Genomic DNA, 19,871 nt, shown 5'->3' with positions numbered 1-19,871 from the left:
TAAAAATGGGTTGATTGCATATACTAGCAATAGATCTTAAGAACTTTACAGAATAGGCATTCTAAACTTATATAACATATAGGTAGACTCTAATTAAAGTGGGATATTCCATCATCCAGTTGAGGCTGCAAAATCAGGCAAGCCTATCAAAAAGAGCAGACTGGGGCACCTTTCTTTGTTGCAGGTTAACGTATCCGAGTAGCTTACAGCATTCGGCTTAGAAAACCTAGAATAAAGTTCTACTAATATCTTTCAACATCTTAGGTAGGCTGCATTTAAAAACTGCATCTTTAGTGAGTGTAATTGTGTAGCCTATATCTTGCCATGTATGTGTTCGCTTGTAGGCCTAGAGTCTTTCTTTAGGTTGTAGCCTACATCATGTGTTTTACCCGGTGTTTTGTATGTGACTACCCCCGTTCGTGTATCGCGCTTGTTTTATTAATTGACTTCCCTTGTGTTTCCAGTGTAATGATGTCTCAGTGGATGAGTAGCCCAACTCCCGCTTCCGCTATTTAACCTTTGATTGGACATCTGCATGTCGCAACAAACGTTAGGCTACAATGTTACACATAAAAAGCCGTTACAAGTTAGGCCTACGTTACGTAGCAACGGAATTTTCACTTAAACAGCGGTTAAAACATTCATAAACTACTTTCAAATTCGCTGAAACATGTACTTACATTCTCCGTTTTCTATCATCTTCTTCCATATTTCGCTGATGAACCACATACTTGGATTGTAGCTCTCTGTACTCTTTCAGAGCTAATGCAAGAGCGACTTTCCTGGGGGCGTCCATCATTATCTCCGACTCGTCGTGTTGTGTACAAACAGAAGGCAAAAAACAGCTGTTACCTGGGGCCTCATTACAGAAAGAATCCTAACTGCTCATCCTAATTTAAGTTAGGAAACCAAAGATAGGAAAAATCCTAACTTCCTATTACAGAAGCAGTGCCTAACCTAATGTCCGTTTCCTATCTTATCTGTGGCTTCCTATCTTATCTTTATTATTGAAAATCCTAAATGTTCTATCAATCTGATTTTTCGACGGCTATCAACAGTTTATGTCTTTTTCTGCAGTTAGAATGTGCACGAGACTGATAGAACGCATAACTGTAACGACAAATGAGCTTAAAAGTTAACGTTAAAGCCTAACGAAAGCCTAAACGAAACAGCAAGCTACGGTCATGGCAGGTCCAGCTGATAAGAAGAGGAGGGCTTTTAATTTCAGCCAAGACGAGTTGGAGGCATTAGTTCAGGCGGTGGAAGACAGGAAACATTTATTGTTCGGGAAATTTTCAATGACCGTAACGTCGCAGTCTAAAGATAGACACTGGAAAGAGGTGGGCGGACTCTGTCTCAGCGGTTTGTGGGATGCTGAGGGGCGGTGGAGAGTACAAAGAAAAAGTGGTCCTCTCTAGCAAGTGATGCTAAGATCAGGGGGTCTTACAAAGGAGGGACCAAGCAAAAAGACGGGGCTGGTTTGCCCAGAAGTGAAGCCCCTAACCTCACTGGAGGAGAAGATCCTGGCCGTCATGGGTCAAGTTTACACCCGAAGGTAAGTTGATTTCAGCACTAGCTTCCATGCAAAATTAGCCAGCTGCTAGCTTGGCAATCGCAACTAATGTTATTAAAGTTTGTCTTCAGTAAGACATATCATGTCTAAACGACAAGAACGCTAGCGCTAAGTTTAGGTTGGGCATATACCTAAAGAGTGGACCTCATAATTGGTATGAACTAATGTCAACTAGTGTCAGTGTGTCTACATTTTGGGGGCGTGTAGCAGGCTACAGACGTCCAGCTAGCTAGTGCTACGATGTAACGTTAACGATGATAATCTAAAATGTAGCAGCATTAACGGCTACCTGGAGGAGTGGCAACATAGTAACCCCAGAATAGGGCCACCAGAAGCTACATGTTACTTGTGTCGAACCAGACAAAATACAGTCTATGTAGGCCTAGAGCTATGTAGACAGCAAAAGAAAAGCCAACGCTGACAACTCCCTAACGTGAAATCATTTGTGTATCATAGGCATTGCAACCGGCACAGAGGTGGGACTGGATGAGCTGTGTGAGCAGAGAAGTGGCGAGGTGTGTCAGTCGACATCGTCTGACCCTGAATCGAGAAGGGTCATATTAACGCTGATGGATTCAGAGTGTGACACTATGAATCTGCCACCAGCAATTGTCATCCCATCACCTGGTAAGTCGAATTCAACGTTGATGGTAATTTAAAATAAATAGGCTATGAGGTGCATTTTTACAATGATGCTGTCTCAACTGTATGCTACTCCATATGAACAGTTAAGGTATGTACTGTAATGTCCCGTTTAGTCTATGCTGTTCAAGGAAAGGTGCCTAGATTCTGAATCTAAGATTCACAGTTTTTAATTCTTCCCTACAGCTAAAAAGAAGAAGCACATAGGCCTACAAGAGGAGCTTCTGGAGTTGGAGAAGGAGAAGCTGCTGGTAATGAGAGAAAAAGTAAATATTGATAAGGAGAGACTGCAATTGGAAAAAGAAAAATTCGAATTTATGAAGGAGTATTTAAAAAATTGAGGGAACAACATTGTCGATCTCTCTGAACTATAAAAAAAAATGCACACTTATTTAAATGTATTTATTTAATATTGTCAAAAATAAATATTTTAAATCAAACTGCAATGTTTTGTCTTTAATTATCTTGTAAAATAATGTGCAATTAAGTTGTTGTTGTGACTGTTGTTCTGCCAGTCTGTGCACCATCATGTAGGCCTATGCCATCATGGCCTTCCTCCACATCTTCAACCGGGATGTTTTCAGGGTCCGGGAGATTAGCCATCCATCCTGCATATGTTGTGCAGCACAGCAGTGGCCTTCACAAACATCACCACTCTCTCAGGGGAATACTGAAGATATCCCCCACTCTTATCATGGCATCTCTGTTACGGCCCAGGCCGCTGTGTCCTAACTCCGCCCATTGGCACTGACGTGCCTGGGTGCTTGTTTCCCCTGTGTGCCCAGGTGTGCCTGATTGGGAGTGATATTTAAGATCGGCTCAGTCTGCACTCCAGGGCTGTTCTCCTCCTCCGCTTGGCATTCATTTTGTTGCGTTACCTTCGCCTCTCTGTACTGACTTACACTTCACTTTTGCGTAACTAACACTACACTGATTTGCACCTCACCCTTATTCCGAAATATTAGTTTATGTTTAACTTTCTTTAATAAATTCATTTATTATTATTTCAACACTGCGTTGGTCTCCCCTGAATGTACATACTCCGAGCCAGTGTGTTACATGTGGGGGCTCGAGCCGTGAGTGTTCCGAATTGGTGCGTAATTTTTTTTAGCTAACTTCGTCTGGTGGTTACAAAATAAGTTAATTTGTTGGTCAAGTTAAATATTGCCTCTGGTAGCCTATTTGTGCTCACGGGTGTAAATTACCTGTTGTAGCAAAAACGTGTTTTCGAAATTGGGGAGTACCATGCAGTAATTGTTTGTTTAGCTAAGTGGTTAGTTTGGATTAGTGACTTAAATTGATTGCTTGGTAATTTCTTGATTGGTTTGTGTTTTGCTTTGTTTTGGGTTGCCGTGGAGGAGGGGAGCCATTGGAGCCTGGCAGCCTGTGCGTTTCTTTGGCTGCAAGGTTGACGCCGCCAGTTTACAGGTCGATTGGGTACAGGTGCCTTTGTTAAGTGGGTGGAAGGTAGGTTAGACCTACCGGGCTAACGTGAACCCCCCCCCAGGTACAAACACTTTACCGCTGTTTATTTCTTTGCCTTTTTTATTTTAACTTATTGTTTTTGGTGTGTCGAACGCGCTGGGGTTGCGGGAGCAACTCAATTGTATGGGGGCATACTGAAGACTAGAGGTGGAAATATTTAGGGAAATGTTTGGGAGATAGATACGGGGCAGCTCTTGTATCGGGGAAATGGGGTGGCTGTAATACCTGTGCCTGATTGTTTGCCTGTTTATAGCGTCTATCTTTGTAAAATTGTTTTTGATTAGTGAGTCGCATTCAGTTACATCAACGTTAACGTTAACGCACTTAGTTACATCAACGTTAACGAAAAGGAGATGCCTACAGTGAAGGTTGAAGAATTTTTTGAGTCTCCATCGGAGGTTTTGTTGGAAAGTTTAACGAAGGATCAATTATGTCAAGTGATTGATCATTATGGATTCGAACATATTCCAAAAGATCTTAAAAAGCAAGAACTGAAAGAACGTATAAAATCCAAACTAGTTGAATTGATGATTATGTCGATAAATCCAGCACCCGGTGGTTATGGCCCAGCAGCGACCTCCACTCCTAATGGTGAACAGGTTTTCAGTTTTGAGCAACAGGCTGAACTTTTAAAATTACAAATGGAACAGAAACGGTTCGAGGCAGCGGAACGAGAGAAAGAGAGAGCGGAACGTGAGCAGGAGCGTGCATTAGAACTAAAACGCCTAGAGGCAGAGGAAAGAAGACGCAAAAAGGAGAATATGGCACATGTGAAAGAACGTGAATTAAAACATGCACTGGAACTCCGGCGCTTAGAGGCCGGCCGAAAGAGACGCTTGAAAAAAAAAAAATGAATTAGAACTTAAAAGCTTATAGAAGCAGAAAGAAAAGAAACAAGAATATGAAAAACAGTGTGACTTAGAACAAAGACGAATTGAACGTGATTTAGAATTGGAAAAACTTAAACAACGTCAAGTAGAGACTGAGCGAGACAGCGATCTTCAGAGAGAGAGGTTAAGATTAATTGCTGAAGGGAAAATGCGGGGTGACGGGGATTCCTCTGGGTCGTTAATGGGCACGGAGAAAAACCTGTCCCATATGATTAGGTTTTTGCCGAAGTTTAATGACCGTGAGCCTGATATTTTTTTCTCTCTTTTTGAAGGTATTGCTGACGAACATGAGTGGAGTGACTCAAACCGTACACTGCTGCTTCAGACCACTTTTACTGGGCGTGCTCAAGATGCGTTTGTGGCGCTGTCGGGGTCCGAGCGTAAAAATTATCAGAGCGTAAAAGAAGCGGTATTAAGAGCGTATGAACAAGTTCCAGAGTACTATAGACAACGGTTTAGGAACTGGAGGAAAGGTGACCGTCAAACGTATGCTGAGGTCGCTAGAGACCTAGTTGGGTTTTTTAACCGTTGGTGTTCCTCAGTTAACATTAACACACGTGAGGAGTTAGTAGATTTAATGATATTGGAACAGTTTAAGAATATCGTTCCCGACCGCTTAGCTACATTCATTAATGAGCACAAAATAAAAACGGTTACTGAAGCAGCAGTGCTGGCCGATGAGTATGTTTTTAGCATAAAGCTAAATCTAGAGATCACTTTAATACTCATTTCTCTGCTGGAGAAGAACATGGGCCGCCGCTTTTATGACAATTGGAATTCAAATCAGAAGTTAAAGATTCGTCTGAGCGCAATAAGTCTGATCCTGATCGCTGTAATTACTGCTGGGAGGTTGGGCATTGGAAAGCGGACTGTGAAGTGTTGAAATCAAAAAATAAGAACAAAGCGAAACCGGCCAAGTGGAGTTTGTGCGCAGTTCCTGTCCGACCGTATAAACTTAAAAATGTAATAGAGGGAAAGGCATTTTGTCCAGCAGGTGATGCTATCCCGGCAGGTGCTTCGGGTCGGCAGCACCTGTAGCGAGCCGCCTAGAGCTGAGGTCACTGTTGCGGATGAGTCTGTGGGTGGCCGCTCACGCCCATTCATCCGCGGATGGTTTTCGTCTCATTAGGGGGTTCATCTGAGCGAAAACCCGTAAAAATCTTGCGTGACACCGGTGCTACGGAAACGTTCGTATCTGAATCGGTTCTACCCTTTTCTGGTGAATCAAGCACGGGGAAAAGTGTTCTAATTCGGGGCATTGGGATGACATCCATGTCCGTTCCCCTTCACAGGATTGTATTGAGTTCCGATCTGGTGGAGGGAGAGGTGATTGTTGCGGTTCGGCCAGCATTACCAGTGCCTGGCGTTGACGTGATTTTGGGAAACTTACTTGCTAAAGATAAAGTGTGGGCTAGTGGGCCAGCATCTCTGGTAGTGACCACTGAGCCTGTCCAGGCTTTAAGATCAGATGAGTGTGGCGAGATTTCGAGGTTTTCACTGCTTGCGGTGACTGCGCAAAAAGTTGCGCCGCAGGTAGTGAATGGCTCGACGGAGTCTCAAGGTAAACGTTCTCTTCCTCAGTTGCCTGTTTTACCTATATCCTTTGATCGTGGACGATTTTATTCAGGCTCAGAACGTGATGAGGGCTTGGCTGAGTTGATTGCTTCCGGCCTTGCCTGAAGAGGAGCTACCGAACGTAGATAAGGGGTATTTTATTATTGACGGCTTACTTGTGCGAAAATTTATTCTTGTTAACAATGGTATGTGTGACACATTGGTTCAGTCGTCGTGCGAGTAAATATAGAGAACTGGTTTTACAAACAGCACATGGGGAGGGAGCGGGGCATTTCGTGAAGAAGACTTACGATCGGGTTGTTACAGAACTTTTTCTGGCGAGGTTGAAACGTGAGGTGGCAGCTTACATTAAGACTTGCCATATTTGTCAACTTGCTGGCAAACCCGAACCAAGCGATTAAACCTGCACCTCTGCGTCCCATCCCAGCAGTGGGCCAGCCTTTGAGCTGTTGTTGATTGACTCGTTGGCCCATTTGCCTCCTTCAAAGTCCGGTTCTCTTTATTTGTTAACGGTTATGTGTCAAGCAAATTTCCTTTGAGAAGTATCAATACGAAGTCTATCGTAAAGGCGCTCTCGCAGTTCATTTCAGTGTTCGGGATACCCAGGGTTGTTCAATCCGATAGGGGCAGTAACTTTACATCTAAAATGTTTGCTGAAGTTTTGAAACATCTTCGAATAAAACATAATCTGAGTAGTGCCTATTATCCGCAGAGCCAAGGCGCTCTTGAGCGATTTCATCTTACACTCAAGTCCTTGCTGCGCTACAGACTGTTCGAACTCCAGCCGACTGGGAGGAGGGTCTTCCGTGGTTGATGCTGGCTGCTCGCGGGGTATCGCAGGATAGTTTGGGTTTTAGTCCAAACGATTTAGTTTTCGCACATAAAGTCCGTGGTCCTCTGTCTGTGCTAAAAGATGGCCTACAAGAGTCAGAGCCGCCAGTCAACCTTATTGATTTCATTGATGGTTTTAGGCGTAGGTTGTTTTTGGCGTGGCAATGTGCTGCAAAAAATCTCTGCAAGTCGCAGGCACGTATGAAAAAGGTGTTTGATTGCAAGGCCGAGTCTAGAGTGTTTAGTGCAGGGGATCAGGTATTGGCGCTGTTGCCAATGCCTGGTTCTCCCTTGCGGGCAAGATTCTCCGGTCCATTTACAGTGGTCCGTCAGGTAAATGAGCTGGATTATTTGATTGCGACACCAAATAGGAAAAAGTCCTCAACTTTGTCACGTGAATTTATTAAAACCCTACTATTCTCAGTCACCCAGGACCGGAGGGAGCCTGGTGATCCGGTTAGTTCGGTTGCTGGCTGTAGGGGTCGCGACCTCTTCTCTTCAGAGGGTGGCAGCTGAGGGGAGGATGAGGTCGGCCCAGACGACTGCATCCTGTTGCCGCGGTTAAGAAATTCAGAGATGTTGGAAAATCTTGATGGCCTGTTAGGTCATATGCCTGCTGATCAGAGGGGTGATCTTAAGTCTTTAATTTTGGCTTTTCCTAGTTTGTTCTCCGATGTACCGTCATGCACAAACTTAATGGAACATGATATAGAGGTTGGTGAGGCTAATCCAATTAGACAGCGGTTTTACCGTGTGCCGGCAGTTAAACAGAAGGTTTTAGATGACGAAGTCCAGTATTTGCTTAGTAATGGGTTGGCTAAGCCATCATACTCCAGTTGGGCGCCGCCTGTCTATTGGTCGCTAAACCGATTCTACTTTTCGGCTTCTGTACAGACTACCGAAAGGTAAACCTGGTCACTAAACCGGACTCCTTTCCCCTTCCTCGTATGGAGGACTGTATAGACCGTGTGGGCGCAGCGAGGTATGTAACCAAATGCGATCTTTTGAAGGGTTACTATCAAATTCCTTTAACTGCAAGAGCTCAGGAGATCTCTGCGTTCGTCACCCAGTCTGGACTGTTTTCTTACAACGTCATGTCTTTTGGATTGCGTAACGCCCCCTGCAGTTTTCAACGCCTTATGAATCGCGTGATTTCGGGTCTTGAGGGATGCGCAGTTTACTTAGACGATCTGGTGACATGTAGTGGTGATTGGCAGGAACACCTCTCCAGGCTTAAAGCTTTGTTTGAGAGGCTTGTCGAGGCTAATTTGACTATCAATTTAGCAAAATGCGAATTTGCGAGGCGAATCGTGAGTCTATCTGGGGAAGGTAGTGGGTCAGGGGAAGTGGCCCTGTGCGCTAAGGTGACGGCCATTGATCATTTTCCACCTCCTACAACGAAAAAAGGAGTTAATGCGGTTTTAGGCATGATCGGTTACTACGGAGTTTTGTTTTAATTTTTCTACTGCCGTTGCACCCCTCACCAATTTGCTCAAGGGTAAGGCAAAGTTTGCCTGGACCCCGGAATGCCAGCAGGCATTTGAGAATGCTAAGTTGCTGCTCAGTACTGCCCCCGTCTTGGCTGCCCCCATGCTAGACAAGCCATTTAAGATCCAGGTTGATGCCAGCCAGGTGGGGGCCGGTGCTGTTCTTTTACAATCGGATGAGACGGAGATTGACTGCCCTGTTTGTTATTTTTCTAGAAAGTTTAACAAGTATCAGCTTAACTACTCAACGATTGAAAAAGAAGCTCTCGCCTTGGTATGGGCTCTACAGCACTTTAATGTGTATGTAGGCGGTGGAGTCCATCCCATTGTTGTGTATTCAGATCATAATCCATTGACATTTTTACACTCTCTGCAAAACCCTAATCAACGCCTCATGCGGTGGGTGTTATTCTTACAGCCGTACGATTTGCAGATACGGCATATTCGTGGCATAGAAAATGTTATGGCGGATGCACTGTCGCGTTCCCCGATTGTGTGAGGCTTGCCTGTTTCACTTTTCTTATGTCCTGTCTGTCTACCCCTGTCCCTCTTAGAGTACTTTTTCAGGCTCCAGAACAATCGAGGGCCAGGTGGCCGAGGGGCTAGAGAGTGAGACGTGGTGATGGGTGTGAGTGTGGGGTCTCCATCTGACCCCTGGGAGAGTGTATGGTGGAGGGTAGAGTGTATGTTGGTGGTGGATGCTGATGTGTTGGGCGATAATGGGATGAGTCAGAAATGTTATTGCATATACTCATTTATGTATATTTTATCGTCACAGGGGGATTTTGGATTTGATTAGTGACAGAGGCCCACAGTTCTGGGCCTCTGTTTTAAGGGGGGGGATATGTCACGGCCCAGGCCGCTGTGTCCTAACTCCGCCCATTGGCACTGACGTGCCTGGGTGCTTGTTTCCCCTGTGTGCCCAGGTGTGCCTGATTGGGAGTGATATTTAAGATCGGCTCAGTCTGCACTCCAGGGCGGTTCTCCTCCTCCCGGCTTGGCATTCATTTTGTTGCGTTACCTTCGTCTCTGTACTGACTTACACTTCACTTTTGCGTAACTAACACTACACTGATTTGCACCTCACCCTTATCGTTATTCCGAAATATTAGTTTATGTTTAACTTTCTTTAATAAATTCATTTATTATTATTTCAACACTGCGTTGGTCTCCCCTGAATGTACATACTCCGAGCCAGTGTGTTACAATCTCCATCTACAACAACATAAATTAACCAGCACTGCACCAATTAACCAGTTAGTTTGTATTGCCATCATGGTAACAGGCTTTAATTTTTGGTATGATGTTATAGTCCATATTAATATTAAATCATATTAAACTTATACATTTGCTACATTGCTTTTGAAGTGTATAGTTTAACACTAGCTTCTTCTTCAGGGTTACTACACACTCCTTATCTACACTACTGAATGCATCAAAGCAGTATGTCTCACCTTCCTTTCCATATACCATAAAGCCTCTCCTGACGGCTACGGCACCTTTTGTGTGCCACATTATACTTCCTCTCTGCCTCTGTCTGCTCATTCATGACTGGTGTCATTAGGTAGGGTTTCAAGGGGTATCCCGAGTCTCCCAAAAGCCATCCACTTGCCCTGCCCTCACCCAGGTAAGCATTGATATCACTGTAAATGGGCACATTTCATATTTTAAATAGTATTTGAGTGAAGCCTATAATGAAGTCTGTAAAACAATAATTTATGTTAGTGTCAAGGACCTACCTGGTGTTGAATATGAATGAATCGTGGATGGATCCAGGCCACTTTGCCAACAAATGGCGTATAACCATATTTTGGTCCCCTATGGCCTGAGCGTTTATGGCATGGTATCCTTTACGGCACCGATTATGCCGGCTCACTTGGGCCACTTGGAGCTTTGATTGGAAAAAGTGACCCATCAATAAGCCCAACTACCCCTGGTATTCCACTCAGTTGTAAAAACTCCTCCTTTATCTGCAGAAGCTCTTCTCCACGCGGAAACTGAATATAATTTGGTGCCAGATTGCAGATGGCTTTGGTGACTTCCATGAGGTTGCATGAAATACAATGGCTGTGACAATCAAGACAGGCTTGCAACCTCAGTCTGGAAGTCAACCTTGGCAAAAAATAGAGCATTTTGTTACCTGCACAAGCACTGGCAAGGCTCCATGTCTCCTTGTAGGCCTCTCAGAACTGGGCGTAGTTCTTCCACCAAATTCAAAATTAAATGTCTTGGCAGGCGATAAAATGAAATTAAAACACGGTCTGGAAAATTTAACACATCATAATGCGGTCTAAGTAGCCTTTCTGCCATTACATTTCTGTTAATGTGTTCATCTTCATTGTCAAAGATACCTACAAGCAGTGCTGCTGCCATATTTTTTTCAGTTAGTGACAGTTATTTTGATTTAGGACAGGGTGAATGGCAACCTAATTTAGGCATCCTAAGTTAGGAATTTCTTAATTTAGGATGATTCTGTAATGGCTAAATTCCTATCTTAAGATAAGATAGGATCTCATCCTAAGTTAAGTTAGGAAACCTGCTTCTGTAATACCAAAACCTCTAAATGCCTTCCTAACTTAAGTTAGGATAGGATTTCAGAGTTAGGAAGTTTCTGTAATGAGGCCCCTGTTTTCCGATACAGACGTGACGTCACTATCGAGATGCAAGTCGCGATTAGAAGACAAAAAGAACGGCCCATAAGACTAACGCGGAAGTTTGTGAATTAACACCTGTTGGGCTTACTGGTGTGCCGTTTTGGCTAACATAAATCACAATGGTTTTGATATTTGGTGCTCTTATTTCCGTGCTTTTGACAGGTTAGACTTTTGTGAGTGTTTATTGGATTCGTGCCATGGCAGCTTCATCGATTGAATTGTTGCGATCGAATCGATTTGTTTGCGGTTTATTCCAAACTGACATACTTATTTTGCTTTACAGCTGTTATCTCTCAGCCTATACATGAGGTTCGTTGGTTGCCATGCGAGTTTTATTGACGAACATGTTGTGATCGTCCAGAACTAGTTCAAGGGAAGAAGATGAACGTATCGGAACCAAAATATCAACTTCGAAATGCTGGACTGCAGTTTGGCAAGCCCGGAGACAGTCCAGTGCATTCCGGTTATTAACCTTCCTTGTCACAGGTTAGTCTGTTCAACATAAAGTGTCGACTCCTTGTCTTAATGTGTGTAGGCTACAACTACGCCAGTGGTCCCCAAACTTTTTCTTCCGAGGGCCAGCTCACTATGTTCTATGTATATAAATTCACCGATTGGGTTAAATGCAGACCAAATTTCCCTCACGGGATCAAAAAAGTATATATACTTATACTTATATTTACTTATTTAAATAAATACTTTTTTCACACTATGAGCTAGAAATCACTATACGTTCTTTGAAGCTGCTCATTAGACATTTGCTCATGACACTGCAATTGTGGGTTTCTTACCAGGTGATTAAACTTGCAGCAGTACAGACAAGGTAGACCAGTTTTATACTTCTCGTTTTATGTTTTAAAAGTTTTATGCTCTCGTCGTTGCCTGCTACGCGGCGTTGCTATGCCTACCCCGCTCTGCTGCAATTCATCACGGGTAACGTTGTGCGGAAGCCAGGATGCTATCAGAGAATGTCTAATAAGGAGAGAACCATAGACATAATATACATAGACGCCGCATCGACCGCTACTCCTTACTAACGCTGACGAGATTTGGAGCCGCCATCTTGGACCGGTCATCCACTCCACTCAGTGTAATCTGTTTGGCCGGTGAGATGAGCTGTCAGCGCACTTAATTAATCATATCTCACTGAATACCGAACAGATTCTCACGCGGTTTTTTTTGCTGCAAAGGTCATACATGTAGCTATGATACAGGACACACGATTTAGCGTATTTTAATATTCATAGTGGGTTTAACAGTGATAGAATATTCTTATATATGATAAAGTGACCTGACGTCCGATATCAAAACTGGGAACATAATCCATGTTTGACAGCATAGACAAAACTAGTTTGATACAAGTTTAATGAGTTAAATATAGTTCACAGTTGACAGAAAAGTTCCATCAACAGCATTATTCACAGTCCACAGAAAGGTTCCATAAACATTTAAGTGAGATCAGTGCCATTCAGACATCTGAGGGTATTCCAAGTAGGCCTATGTGGTTTAGTGACAAACTTGGGTAAATTGACTCAGAATAAGTTGTAAACCTCCCAGTAGAAAAGCTGTATGATACAGGAAACATGGTTGTGTGTATTTTAATATTCATAGTGGGCTTAACAGTAATAGAATATTCTGATATATGATATATTATAAAGTGATGACATCCAATATAAAAACTGGGAACATAACTAATCCACGTTTGACAGCATAGACAAAAACTGGTTTGATACAAGTTTTAATGAGTTAAATTTACAGAAAAAATCCATTAACATTTTCAGTTCAGTGCCATCAAAAAAAAAAGTGATGAACAGACATTGGTGTGGCATAAAGGAAATGGAGTAACTGGGTTCAATATCAACAGCATTTGTTAGACAAGTTCCATAAATATCAGAAGTGCAAGTTTGTAGGTTTGTTTCTGATCCTTAAAAAAACAGACATTGGTTTGGCATAGTAAGTGTAACAGTTCATCAATTCAAGACAAAAGGTGACTTGTCACTTGTACAGTGTCAATGGGTTCATCAACAGCATCTGTTATTTACAGTTCACAGAAAGGTTCCAGCCCCAATGAAGAGATTAAATAAAAAGGAATTAAGAAACATTTTAGAAACTGCTAAGATCAACCCGCTCATTGCAATCAGTAAAGAATCAGGGAGGTCTTCACAGGCTCAGTGAGACAGAGTTACCGTCATGCAGTTGGTTCTATGATTTCGACAACTGGTGCATGTCATTTTGTATGTTCCCACCTTGCTAAAATTGCTAAAATTGCTTGGGTACACTTTGGCTGAGAACAAAAGTGCTTCAGACAGCAGGTGGGCAAATAAGATGGCATAGTAAACTGGGTAAACTCCATAAAAGAGGACTGAGTCAACCAGACGATGGGAAAATGGGACACAGAGTGGCGAATGCAGGTGATGAAGGTGGAGCTCATAAATCAAACATTCAGTCACAGTGTAGCAGATGCCCTGCAGTACTGCAATGAAGAGCTGCACCTTCCTCAGTTCCAGGGTGTGAGGAGACCGCAGTTCATTCACAGTCACAGTTTGAACAAGGCAGTTGTTCTGGAGATACAAAATAATAAATAAAATGAATGAAAAGGAATTTGAGAGGCATCTTATTCTTGTTAGGGTACATGACATGTGAATAATACAGTGTTGGGCAAGCTACTTCGAAATTTTAGTGAGCTAAACTATCAGTTACTCTGCCATGAATAAAAAACTACACAAAACTACCACCCAGTCAAATGTATTAGTAGCCTAACACAAACACAGCAGTAGGCTAGTTCACTACATAGGAAGCTACTTTAAATTGAGCTAATTTCACATGACAAGAAAAGTGTAGCTTGTCTGGCTAAGCTACTTGATAAATAAAGAAGTTGAGCTATTGAAAAGTTACTTTATTCAGGAAATAGTGAGGCTACCACCAACACACTTAGGCTACAAGTAGCAGCTAGCGATTATCCCAATAGGCTAGTCTGTGCCACTTGTGTAAAAATTCACGCCGGCCAAATCTAGTATGATTTATTTCTACAATAGCCTTCTTGTGTCAGTTGTAATCTAAGTCAGTGTTATGGAATATGACTTATCAAGTCTCAGTTCATAGCCGGGTGAACACCGAGTAAACATAGCCTAGCTAGATGGCTACGATTTTCATTCAGTAATATCAAAGATTGCTCCTTCTCAGCTCTCTGGTAATATTCTATTCACAAAATACAACCAATAGTACGGTTATGTTAAATCTTACTTGTGAAAAGTAAATCCCGAAAGTATGGTCCGCCCGATTTGAGAAGGAACATGCTGCACAGTGCTGTCATCTTGTGTCTTCTGCTGCAACCGGTCCAAGTATGACCGGTCCAAGATGGCGGCCGCATTTCTTGTTTCCAGCAGCCAATGCGGCGTCTATGTATATTATGTCTATGGAGAGAACTGCCACTCTCGTAAAACTTCCGGTTTCTGAACTGGTTGCAGTTCCTTCTGTGGTTCCACATGAGGGCGCTCGTCCATGAGTGCAGAATGCATGGAGGTCTATGGAGCTGTACCCCTCAAAATCCACTTTTCTCGGGATATATTTTTTAATAGTAATTTGAATATTGTATTCGAAAGGGGAGTCAAAGAAAATACACTTGGTGGATGTATTATATTTTTTAAAGTCACTTAATTGTTCTAAAAAGCCTTTCAAACGTGTCAATGATGTCACTCATTAGCACAATGCTAGCGTGTTATGGGCAACAATGACCCAAACTGTAAGAAATCAAAAGGACATAAGTACTCGTTCTTTACTAAAAAATGTGTTGCGTTCAGTTCAACGTTCACGAAAAAATTAGCGTGTTCAATGAACGCGTTCACGCACAACACTGATATCAACCATAAATAGCTTAATACTGTGAACAACAGCAGTCTACCTTAGTTGAATATTCCATTACATTTAATCATCACTGCAATTTAATACCATTGCTAGCTGTGTTTATGTTGCCACCATGCCATATCAGTGTAAAATGTAGCTCAAATGAAATAATACTAATAATAAGACTCTGTTTCTTTGCATACATAGCTCAAGTTGTGAACAAGCAATATCCTACAAATAATTTAAAGTTATCAAACTATGAGAGTTTTATGAAGTGCTGGCAAACACATCTGAAATGACCACCATTTTAACTTTCACTCACCTGATGAGAACTTTGAACTCTGTATGAACATGTGAATAAAAAATATAAATAATTATCCCAGAAAGTCCCAGAAAAACTTGAATAGAAGTTAGTTAGTTATTAACAAATAATTGATAAACTTTTAGAAATACTTTGAGCACTGATGCAGTCAGCATAGGCCTCTTACATTGTTTGCAGGTAGGCCTACATTTCATTCCGTTTTCGATGGCAAACGCGAAACAGCGCCAAAACAAAGTGGACAAAAAGAGTATTACATGTGTACTGTTAAGACTCGCCATAGAGAATGAATGGGGAAATTACGCCGGTTATAGTTTGACGATGTCGTACTCCCGTGCGGGCCAGATGCTATATACCACGGACATGTTTCGGGGGGTCACCCAAAATGAGTTGTATTCGCGGGCCGTAGTTTGGGGACCACTGTACTACGCCAACTGACAAATGTCTTTGTGGGTCTCAGCATATAAGGTGGACATGCGACGGTACATTAAAAGTGGATTGGACACTCTTCAATGCGAGGTGCGCAGGCACTACTTGGACGGGACGCCGGAGCGCTGGCCCAGCTTGGGAGCCCAGGAGCACGACAACTGGTTTACCTGCACACTGCGCCACACGGAGGGACTCTTTGTCATCACTTCTTTCCTCACACATAGTTCCAATGTTCCCAATGTTATGCAGCCAGACCAGTGGGTTCCAGTTGCAGATAAAGACATAATCAGCACCACAGGTAAAGTCAGTGTCATTGCTTAGAGAACAGAGTACGATAATAACTGTGGTAATAATACCATACAGTTTATGCCTTTCCACATGCCTCTGTTTCTGTGCCTGGCCAGCTGTAATGTTGATGTTCAGCAACACTCCCACTGTGGTGGTCGGCCTGATGAAGGAGCAGACCCTGAACTGTGAGTTTGCTGTAGACCACAAGGCAGCCCACCTCACTGTGGAGTGGCACCTACAGCGCAAAGGCCACCGCTCCAAGCTCTTCAGCTACTCCAGCCACACGGGCCAGAGTGAGGGCAGTGGTGTGTCTGTGAAGGCCATTGCTAAGGGAGACGCTGCGTCTCTCAAGATCCCCCCTCACAAGGGGAAACCAGTGAGGGCACCTACGTCTGCTCGGTGCACGTACCCCCAATCGCCGGCAGTCACAGCATGGCCCTGCAGCTCATGGGTGAGAGACTCTTACGGGGGGAAAAACATGACTTAATAAGATCTATCTATCATCTATTTTATAAAGTGTAAAGTGATTTACACTTTATAAAATACTCTTGTGTTCAGCCCTGTGCTCAGTAAACGGCAAAGTGACTTGAGTCAGAGTCATGTGCCATTCTAGTCAATCACAACTTGTTGATGGGGACAGGTGCAATTTGATGGCTTTAAAAAAGCCATGAACCTTTCACCTGAATGAAGAACCATTCTATTTCTAGTTGGTTCAAAGTTGTTTTTTGAGAGTAGCTACATTTAAAGTTGGAAATATGTGGGGAACTAAACACTCCGACCAGCTTGATTATTAGTTATCCAGCTAACAACCAGTGGTTTCAACCAGAGCTGCTGTGGCAGCTGAAGCAGAGAGCCAAGAAAAGATAGCTAATGAAAAGATGTCAGAGAGGAGAAACAGAAAAGCTGCTAATATGCTGCTGCGGAGAGCCAGACTAGTGCAGATACAAACAGAGTAAGCCTACAAGCATGACAGAAGTAGAATTCTAAAGAAAAGAGCATTTATATCAGATCATCAGCGTACTTGTCACTGGATTTAATCCAAAATGCCTGAATATGCCACACATCACAGTAGGCTAATCACAATGTAATACATCTGCAATGTGCTGATATGAATAAATAGAAAATATATTCAACTTAAGTTATATGAGTACCCCCATCCCCCATGAATATTTGTTAAACAATCGTGATTACAATTTTGACCAAAATAATAACGATTATGATTTTTGCCATAATCGAGCAGCTCTGCCTCCCGCTGTGTCCCTGAACGTGAACTCTGAGGTGTCTCTGTCTGAGGGGGAGTTGCAGATGGTGGCTTGTGAGGCGACACACTACTACCCCCTGGACGTGCACATAGAGTGGTTGAAGGAGTCTCTTACCCCAGGAGCAAGCCGCGTGCCTGAAGTGCTGAATACTCTAGGTATTGTCATGTTCTCCAACCACAGCAACAATCCGGACGGCACCTACTCCCTCACTGCCCACTTCCTGCTCAAGCCCACCCCCCAGGACTCTGGGTACAGCTACACATGCAGGGTGTCGCACGATGCTCTGCAAATGCCCATCCGGAAGAGCTTCACCCTCAGTGTCACAGGTTAGTACTGTCTCAATCTGAGTTATGATTAAAACTGTACATATTAAATCATGCAGGATTCTAAACATAGCTCTTAACATAGCTTTTAATGTCCTGGCTTTGCTTCTCTTATCTATGTCTATTTCTATGCTAGCATGCATGGTGAATTTTAAATTCATGTAAGCAACCAGTAAAGAAAATGTAATTGTGAGGTGTTATGTTTCCTGACAGAGAAAGATTCATATATGTGGTACCTACCTCCTATTCTGATTATAATTGGAATCCTGGCTTTGCTGCTGTCCAGACAACTTGCAGGTACAGAAACAGCTTCCTGTTTTACTTTTATTTATTTTGTGACAGGTTTCAGCAGAATATTGAACATTTGCATATTGAGGAATGTACTAACATATTACTTTTTCAGTTGCAGGAAACATATATGACTCATCTCCACAAAAAATGATGTAATTATGTAACTAAAAGCAATGTTGACTTGAAAAATACCGAAAAATACTGAAAAAAGACTTGAAAAATACCGGTCATCACTGTAAACACTGGTTCATTTATCTTTTATAAAAATGCTATGGTTTTCTGTTTTTCTTTTTCTTTTTAATGTATATATTTTTGTAGCCTATGTCATGACTGTGTTGTCTGGCTTCTGAATGTGTAGCAGATTGGAAATAGAAGATTAGCTTATGGTTTGTTATAGGTTTAAAAATAGTACATTTGGTGTAATAGAATTGAATTGAATACTATAGTCATGATTAATAATTTACAAGAGGTGGTTCAAATTGTTAAAAACAAAACTCATCTGTGTTGTTTATGATGTCTCAAGTATTTAATTGATTTAATAATTACATTCGTTATGTCATTGACCTACCATTTCCCTTGATCTGCGAGCTAGGCTCGATTGATTTTGTCTCCACCCACCTAACTAGGGGAGATCGCGTTTTTTCCTCATTCTATTAAACTCTGATATTGAGGAAACCACACCAAAATCACTCTGTGATTATATCTGCCCCTGTTTCAGGTACAGCCATGCCCTCTTTTGTTATTGTAAGATCTACAGTTGTGTAATAATGGCTTCGTTTAAAATCGAGTTTTAAATGTAAAAATAGAGAACTTTTGTATGCATTTTAATGTAGCTAATGTGCGTGAGTGAAGAAATGTTTCTCAACCATGCTGCCTGATACGGCGTGCCTGTATGGAGTAAAACTTGTGTCACCTTAAACAGAATTTGAATATGAATTTGAATATGAATTTGAGCAATTGTATTGGAAAAACGAATTTGAATAGTATATGTTGAAACTGAATTCATTAGATTGGAACTGAATCCCAGTCAACTTGAAATTGAATATAATATTTTGAAATTGAAGTAATTTGCTCTGATACATAAATTATCCTGACTGAAAATTTCGCTCTTGGAATTTTCACATTCAGTTCTCACAATTCAGTTTCAAAACGTGAAATTCAGTTTCAGTCTACCAAGACAAAAACAGCTGGTAGCTAAGGAAGAGCAATCGAGTGCAGAGCTATTGTGATGGCGTGACTAGTGCCGTGCGCGAAGCAAAGAGCATAGCACCCTCTTAGCGAGCTGTCTCCTGAACCCACTGATCTATAAAGAACCCACTGATCTTTATAGATCAGTGCCTGAACCTCCTTCGAGTGGGTCTAAAGACATATCTGTTCAACATGCACTTAGTTCATTAAGTATTATCATATCATATAGTATTGTTTTATTTTCATTAGGCTGTTGATTAATTTGACATTGTTGTTTATTATTGATATTCTCCATAATCTTACTATGCTATTGTTATTTTTATCATATTATTGACTGCATGTAAATTATTGTTTATTATGGCTATTTTCCCTTTTTTCTCATTGTTTGTGTCATTAGGCTATTGATTGAATTGACATGGTTGTTTATTATTGCTATTCTCTTTATTATAGTCTGACCAACATCTTAATTTGTTCCCAGTTACATTTTAAGCATTATATTGTTTTGTATTTGTATGTTGCTTTGGACAAAAGCGTAACCATAACCATATGTAATTGGAAGCAAATAAAGGTAGCCTACACATCATAGTATTACAAGAGTGACTTTAAACTTAAGAAAACTGTAATGATTTGTCCTTTGTGGTCATTCAAACATGTAGATTTGTATTCCCATACTAGGTTGTTGCCTTTTCTATCCAGTAGGTGGCAGTCCAGGATAAGAAATAGAGCAGTAGTTGAGTAGGAAAAACGAAAACGAGAGAAAGTTATGCCCATGACATTTTAAAAAATGACAG

At 42.0% G+C, this 19,871-nt stretch overlaps 1 pseudogene; it reads left to right on the top strand.

Annotated features, from left to right (window-relative positions):
- The first annotated feature begins 11,504 nt into the window (after positions 1–11,504).
- LOC125298778 lies at positions 11,505–19,663 on the top strand (annotated as a pseudogene).
- The last annotated feature ends 208 nt before the right edge of the window (positions 19,664–19,871 follow it).

The sequence above is a fragment of the Alosa alosa genome, chromosome 8, assembly GCF_017589495.1.
Source record: "Alosa alosa isolate M-15738 ecotype Scorff River chromosome 8, AALO_Geno_1.1, whole genome shotgun sequence".
Taxonomy (NCBI): Eukaryota; Metazoa; Chordata; class Actinopteri; order Clupeiformes; family Clupeidae; genus Alosa; species Alosa alosa.
This window is presented reverse-complemented; position numbering and strand designations above follow the sequence as displayed.